Raw genomic sequence first — 7,347 nt, 5'->3', positions numbered from 1 at the left:
TAAAGTAGAGGGTCAGCAAAAAAGAGGAAGATCCTCAATGAGATGGATTGCAACAATGGGCTCATAACGATTGTGAGGCTGGCACAGGACTGAGTGTTTCATTCTGTTGTATATAGGGTCACTATGAGTTGGAACCAACTGGATGGCATCTAACAACAACAACAAAGTCCAAACCATATAACTGGGCACTTTTGGGTTAGCACCGGTGAAGACCACAAATAACAAGATACATTTCCATCACTGGCGATATCGAATGATATATCGTTGCTCTGAAATGTACTAGAGTTGCCAAGCATTTCTTCCACCCACCATTTTCTCACTACTTCCATACTCCCTTATCAAAGAATCTATCCAGGCTAAGGGCAGTGGGTCAACTTAACTGACTGCTCTTGCCAGAGCTTATTGGCTGAGGGGTTGAAACATGATTCATCAGGTTACTTAGACCTTCTCTTCCAACTTGGAAGCGGAACTTAGAAATCCCAGCTAGTTTATGTTGAGCCTTGAATGGAGCTGCTAGGGCCACAGTCTTCTCCAGCAGAGGCAACTGTCCTCCGGGGAGATGGAAATAAAACCTACATCATCAAGAGCATCAAAAATCAATGAGAAGTATCAAAAGTTCCTATAAGTCAATACTCATAGAGGATGTTCAAATCCCTCTAGGACCTGTACTGTTGTTGCTGGGTGCTGTCAGTGAATTCCGACTCACAGCGACCCCATGTGACAGAGCAGAACTGCCCCACAGGGTTTTCTACGCTGTAATCTTTACAGGAGCAGATCGCCAGGTCTTACTTCCGTGAAGCCACTGGGTGGGTTTGCGCCACAAATGGAACAATGAGATGTATTTTTCTTCTTTTTTTTCCCCTTCGATCAGATTTGCAAATTAAAACAGAATTGAATATATGTAGAGAGGATGGACGGAGAGGTGGAAGATAAGCGAGCACGGATGCCCAATCAGCTCACTGCTGGAGGGCTTTCTTGTTGCCACATGGGGTTGCTGGTAAAGCTGAGTCCCCCATTGTACTTGTCAGCTAGGCAGAGATTGCTGTGCTATTCCAGAATCAAACCCTGAGTTAAAGCTCCTGTAGTTCACGGTCCTGGCTCAGCCATTTTTCTCCAAGCATAGCAGCCCTGGATGGGGTAGCTGGGTCCTGGCCTCAGCCTCAAGCTGGGCCCGAGCCAGGCTGCCCGCCGGCCCTCTGGGCAATATCCTGAGCCACTTCTGTGCCCTGTGCTCCCTCTGGGCCTTAGTCTGAGCAACCTCGGTTCAGGCCAGCAGACACTCCTAAATTTGAAGTTTGTGGCAGGAATCAAGGCCTTGGTCCCCAAGGAGGTGTTAGGCTTTCATACTAATGAAGCCAGCTCTGCCTACTGAGGTTTTAGGGGAATCATTGTCTAATAAACATCTCAAATTCAATGTTCTAGAATGGAATTCCTAATGTCAGCCCCCTGTAAAAAATAACCCTGGCCACTGGCTGCCTGCCCCAGCTTAAAAGGAATGATTCCAGCTGCTCATCCAAACAAACAAAAGCTCTTGGGTCATCCCACATTCTGCTTCTCAAACTCATACCCAGGCTACTAGGAAATTCTTCAAAATATGTCAAAAACCCAACCCCTTCTCATAACTAACACCCTGGTGAGAACCACTGTCATCTCTCACCTGGGCTGGGTAGTGGCCTCTTAACTGCTCCCCCTGCTTCTGCCCCACCCCGTGGAGTCTGTTCTAGGGACAGCAGACAAAGAGTTCCTTTATAGGACATAAATTAGATCACTGCAGCCTTCTGTTCAACCCTGCATTGGTGCTCTATTTCCCTCAGAGTAAGAGCCAGTCTGTCCACGGAGGACAAGGCCCTGGTGACTTGGCTCCCCATTGCTTCTGTGACCTCCCCTCCACTCCAGCTGCACTGCCCCTTCCTGGTCCTTGAACTCACCAGGCACAGGTCTTGCCTCAGGGCTTTCATACTGGCTGTTTCCTCTGTCTGGAATGCCCTTCCCTCAGAAATCCACATGGCTAAGTCCTTCCCTCAAATCTCGCCTTCTCATGGAGGGCCCTCCTTGACTACCCACCCTCCCCCAATATCCCTAATGCCCTTCACCCTGCTCTGTCCCCCTGCCATAGTACTTATTATCTGTTATTTATTACATGTATGTTCGATCCCTTCTTCCCCCAGACATCTTTTTCTGTTCACAAGTATTTGGCACAATGCTTGGCACATAGTAGGCACTCAACAAATATTTGTTGAATGAGCAAATAAAGGAAAAAATAATGGCAATTCTAATCAAATCCGATCTGTTACATCTTTAATTTCTGGCGAAGGGATAGTCAAGTTGCCTTTGACATGAGTAGCTAAGATGGACCACCCAAGGTTTCTTCACAAACAAAGACGCTTTGCTCCAAGGAGGCTATCCGTCATCTTCCCTCCCAGAAGGAGAGCCGGACACTGCATTTGATGTAACTCCCTCAAAGGATACCCAGTTTAATCTCTGCCATAAGGTTGTTGTTGTATGCCATCGAGTCATTTCTGACTCATAGCAACCCTAAAGGGCAGAGTAGAACTGCCCCTTAGGGTTTCCAAGAAGCAGCTGGTGGATTCAAACTGCTGACCTTTTGGTTAGCAGCCTGAGCTCTTAACCACTTCACCACCAGGGCTCCAAAACTGAACGAAGGATGTGGGCATCAATCCCGCTACCTCTCACATGCTAAGCGAGCACTCTACCCCTTGAGCTAATCCCCCAGCTGCCATAACAGGGATGCGTATATATGGCTGCTCTTAAATGTATTAAACAAGATCTAGAAAGATAACACCAAACTACCAAGAGTATAACTTCTGGGGAGAGGGTGCGCTGGAAGGACAAAGAGGGGAATTTTACTTATTTTATAGGGTTCTGAATTATTGAAAAATTTTTACACATACTATAAATATTACTTTTATAATTAGATGACTTTTGTTTTTAATGTCAATGCGCAGAGAGAAGCGGAGTCAGAGAGCATGAGGACTCCAGAGAGAGGAAGAGAGTGGCAGAGGGTTTACTTTGACCCGGTAGTTCCCCAGCCCCTGGTTCCAGGCCCTGTGAGGTCAGGCAGCACTTCCTGCCTGAGTTAATGAACTACTCCAGGGAATATTCTTAGATGCAAGCAACAGAAGCTGACTCCGGCTGATTAAGTAGATAAGGAACTTATCACAAAGATGTTCGCAGATTCAGGCTTGGAAAACGAGCAGGAACAAACAGAAGCTAATTTGGCCAGAGCCTCAGCAGAAACACTACCACAGAGCTGCTAGGTGGACCAAGCACGCCTAGCGTGGGGTGCAGGGTGCTGCCTCTGGCTACTGCTACCAGTTGGCTTTGAGTTGACTCCGACTCATGGTGACCCAACTTGTGTCGGAGTAGAACTGTGCTCTGTAGGGTTTTCAATGGCTGATTTTTTCAGAAGTAGATCACCAAGCCCTTCTTCTGAGGTGCTTCTGGGTGGATTCCAACCACCAAACTTTGGGTTAGCAGCCAAATGTTAACTGTGTACACCACCCAGGAACTCCCTGGCTGCTGCTACAACTCTGGAACCTGGATGTTGTTGCTGTTACTGCCATCACCAAGGAGTTCTCCCATCCCTGCTTCTTTGCATCACTGGCTCTCGATTCAAAATCTGGGGTGGGCACATCTGATTGACCTGTCCTAACTGCCTGTCCTCTAGCTGCAAGGGAAGCTGGGAAAGTGAGTACCTGATTTTTTTCAGCTCCCATAATGGAAGGAAAGCTCATATAGTGGGGGACTTGCCAAACAAAAAAGGGGGTTCATAGCCTAGGCTGCCAAAAGAACCAGCAGAAGGTCAGTGACAAACAGGTTTCGGTCATTAAAATCAAACAATCCCTGTTTGAAAGTGACATGTGTTTTGGGTGATCTGTTGGGGAGTTAATCTTTTAAGAAAAATGTGCTTCTATGATGGTACGGTCCTTTGGACTCATTTTGTAACTTGCTAATGGAATACACCATCTCCAGGGGTGTGGAGGGATATGTGACAGGTGATTCACCCCTGCGGCGGGGCTTCCCCAGGAGTTGTGGTGTGAGGAGGAAGTGCTGGATCCAGGGTGGGAAGGAGGTGGGGGAGAGAAGGCGGTGCTCCAGAGCCAGGAGCAGGATGGCTTTAGCTTAGGGATGAAAGAGAATGACAAGACCAGAGAAGGAGTTATCTAGGAGTTATCAGGAAGAGAAGGGAGGGGTAGAGGAGAAGAGAAAGGAAGGGGATATGGGTGGAAGGACAAAAAGTGCATTGTTGGCCCCTTAGGCAGATCCTTGTTCAGTTCTTTGGCCCCCCAAGTACCAAATGGGAGGTGAAGGCCCTAGGCAGCCTGGCCCCTGCCTACGTTACACACCTTCTCCCCCTCTCCCTGCCCCAGCTGGCCTCAGGATCCTCCTATGTTCCAGCCAAACTGGCCTGTCTACTAATTGTTCCCAGTCAGGTCCTGAGCATCCCTATTTCTGAGCTTTGCTTCACATCACTTCTTCTGATGGAGTTTCCCTGCCCTCAGCTCCTTACCTTCTTATTTCTATCTTCCTTCAGAGTAAAAAAAAAAAAAAATTTTTTTTTTTTCAGAGTCCAGCCTTCTGCTCTTTCCTCAACCCCACCTTTCCAGACTATCTCCCCTGACTGGCCCCAGGACCTCACTTTAGTTCAATTCAGGTCCACTCTACATTTGCTGTGTCATCCCCTCACCACACACACACCTTGTCAGGACCTTATCACTAGGAGTTGGAAGCCTGGAGGTGGTGGGGTGGGTGACACGCATGTGAATAGGTGTATTCAATTCAGCATCCTAAGCTCTGTAGTAGAAGGGGGCCCAGGGTCATCTGGGAGCACAGAGTAAGGTCCCCTCACCCAAATGGAGTAGGAAGGTGTTCAGGAAAGGGTACCTGAAAGGAGGATCCTGAGTTGAGTTTTGAAGAATGGATCCCAAGAGAAAGAGCTGTTTACAGGTTGGATGCGGCCGGTGAAGGACAGGGAGATGCAGGGGGTGGTTCCTCCAACTCCAGTGCAGACTAGGTGAGGAAGGGCCATAGTCTCATTCTTGTACCTAGGCTTGTCTCCTTAGGGCTCCCCTGTGTACCCGAGTCTCTCTCCCGCCCATCAGGGTGCAGTCATACACGTCTGCTGGGGTAATCCACAACTGTGCTTACATAAACACATTTTTAACTTTAGATCTACTGCCTATTAACCCCTTGCAGGAAATTTTCCTAGCCAATGACATGTTCTAGAGGGCTTTCCTAAAGCTAAGATCATGTTTTAAAGCCACTTAGAGGTTGTAGCACAATTTCTACAAAAGGAGCCCAACTAGTTCTTTGCCTCTCTATCCTCCATGACTTACGTCTGCTTTCACTTAGATTTGGCACAGCACCGTTCCTTCTCCCTACACTTCCTAAGTAAACCCAAGGGAAAGCAGTGCTAAGATTATGGACCTGCTTGATATCAATCCGCCCCAAAATATATTCCTTAAACCACAAACCAAAGCAGTGACCGTTAAGTTGATTCTGACTCATGGCATCCTCACGTGTGTCAGAGTAGAACTGTGCTCCACAGAGGTTTCAATATCTGATTTTTTTAGATGTAGATTGCCAGGTCGTTCTTCTGAGATGCCTCAATCATTTGCACCACCCAGGGACTCTGATATACACCTTAACCAAAAAAGCTCATTGCCGTGGAGTCAATGCCAACTCATAGCAACCCTATAGGACAGAGCAGAACTGCCCTATAGGGTTTCCAAGGCTGTCATCTTTATGGAAGTAGACTACCACATCTTTCTCCTGCGGAGTGGCTGATGGGTTCAAACAGCCAACCTTTCAGTTAGCTGGTGAGTGCTTATCCACTATGCCACCAGAGCTCTGAATATACCCCTTAACCAAAAACCCACTGCCATCGAGTCGATTCCGAACTCATAGTCGACCCTATAGGACAGAGTAGAACTGCCCGATAGAGTTCCCAAGGTGCGCCTGGCGGATTCAAACTGCTGACCTCTTGGTTAGCAGCCGTAGCACTTAACCACTACGCCACCAGGGTTTCTGAATATACCCCTTAAAAAAAAAAAAAAACCCTTAAATATCCACGCAGCCAAACAGGTTGTAAAATGCCGAAATAACTCCGTGCTACCCTGGTGGCGTAGTGGTTAAGTGCCACAGCTGTTAATTCGCCAGGTGCTCCTTGGAAACTCTGTGGGGCAGTTCTATTCAGTCCTATAGGGTCGCTATGAGTCGGAATCAACTCGACGGCACTAGGTTTTCCAGCTTAGTAGGTAACTTATTGAGGCTCCTCAATCCTCCAGATATTCCCTAGCCCTTCTTCTGGGGCACCCCCTCCCCACTAAAGGGGGCTTGTCTGGCCCAGCAGGCAGGTGCTAATTTTAAAACCTAACCTTAAGGCCAGCGTCCATTCTGATTGGTCAGTGCCTGTGCTGCGCTGGGTGTTAAATATTTTGAATAGCCCCCCTGCACTTTTAAAACTCAAACCTCTTCTGTCTCATACTTTTTTCTGTCAACCACATGACTTTAAAGTGTTGAATAGGTATCTAAATGCTCAGATGTGCATAGAGCAATTAAAACTCCTTGGTTTGAGCTTCTCAGTCCAGCCAGACCCCAACTTAGCTCCATTATAGAGGCCAGAGCCACACTAGTTTACCCTTGCAGAAACTGGCTATAGAATCCGCTGCAAAGGGTGACAGAGGGTCTACAATGGGCTTCTGATACCCAGGCACTTTAGCAACGTGAACGCAATCCTGCACTAAGTGAACATTGTTTTGGGCTTAGACAAATCTACTTAGTGTCTTAGAGTCAGTTCTGAGAAATCCTTTCTTTGTGTCTCCAAGGCAAGACCCCAACCTCCCTTGTTCTTTGAGTGAGTAGACATTCCGTTTACCTGGGGCACTCGGTTTACGCTGTCTTCCTATTCTCAAAAGTATCCTGTTAAGTTGGAAATTTTATGGTCACCCTACTTATTCCTCACTGGAAAGAAGGTGGAAGATCCTACCTCTGGAAATGTGGAGAAAGGCTACCATTGCCGACACAGTCAAGCCTCTGAGGATGAAGAAATGTTTTATTACAAACCCCCGTCTCAGCACACTAACACTGAGAATGTATACGATGTCTTCAGGCGGTGTTCTGTCTAGCTTCCTTCAGAATCATAGAAAATGTCAAACAGTTGGGGGCTAAAAGTCTGTGGTGATCCACGCTCACCATTTTAGCCAACTTCCAAAATCGCCAGCCATTTCCTTGCCCTGCACTACATGAAATGGTCCCTCAAAGCCACCAAGAAATGAAATGAAATATGCGTTATTTTTTAACCTTTTGTTATTTTCTGGGGAAAAG

This window comes from Elephas maximus, chromosome 17 (genome assembly GCF_024166365.1).
Source record: "Elephas maximus indicus isolate mEleMax1 chromosome 17, mEleMax1 primary haplotype, whole genome shotgun sequence".
Classification (NCBI taxonomy): Eukaryota; Metazoa; Chordata; class Mammalia; order Proboscidea; family Elephantidae; genus Elephas; species Elephas maximus.
This window is presented reverse-complemented; position numbering follows the sequence as displayed.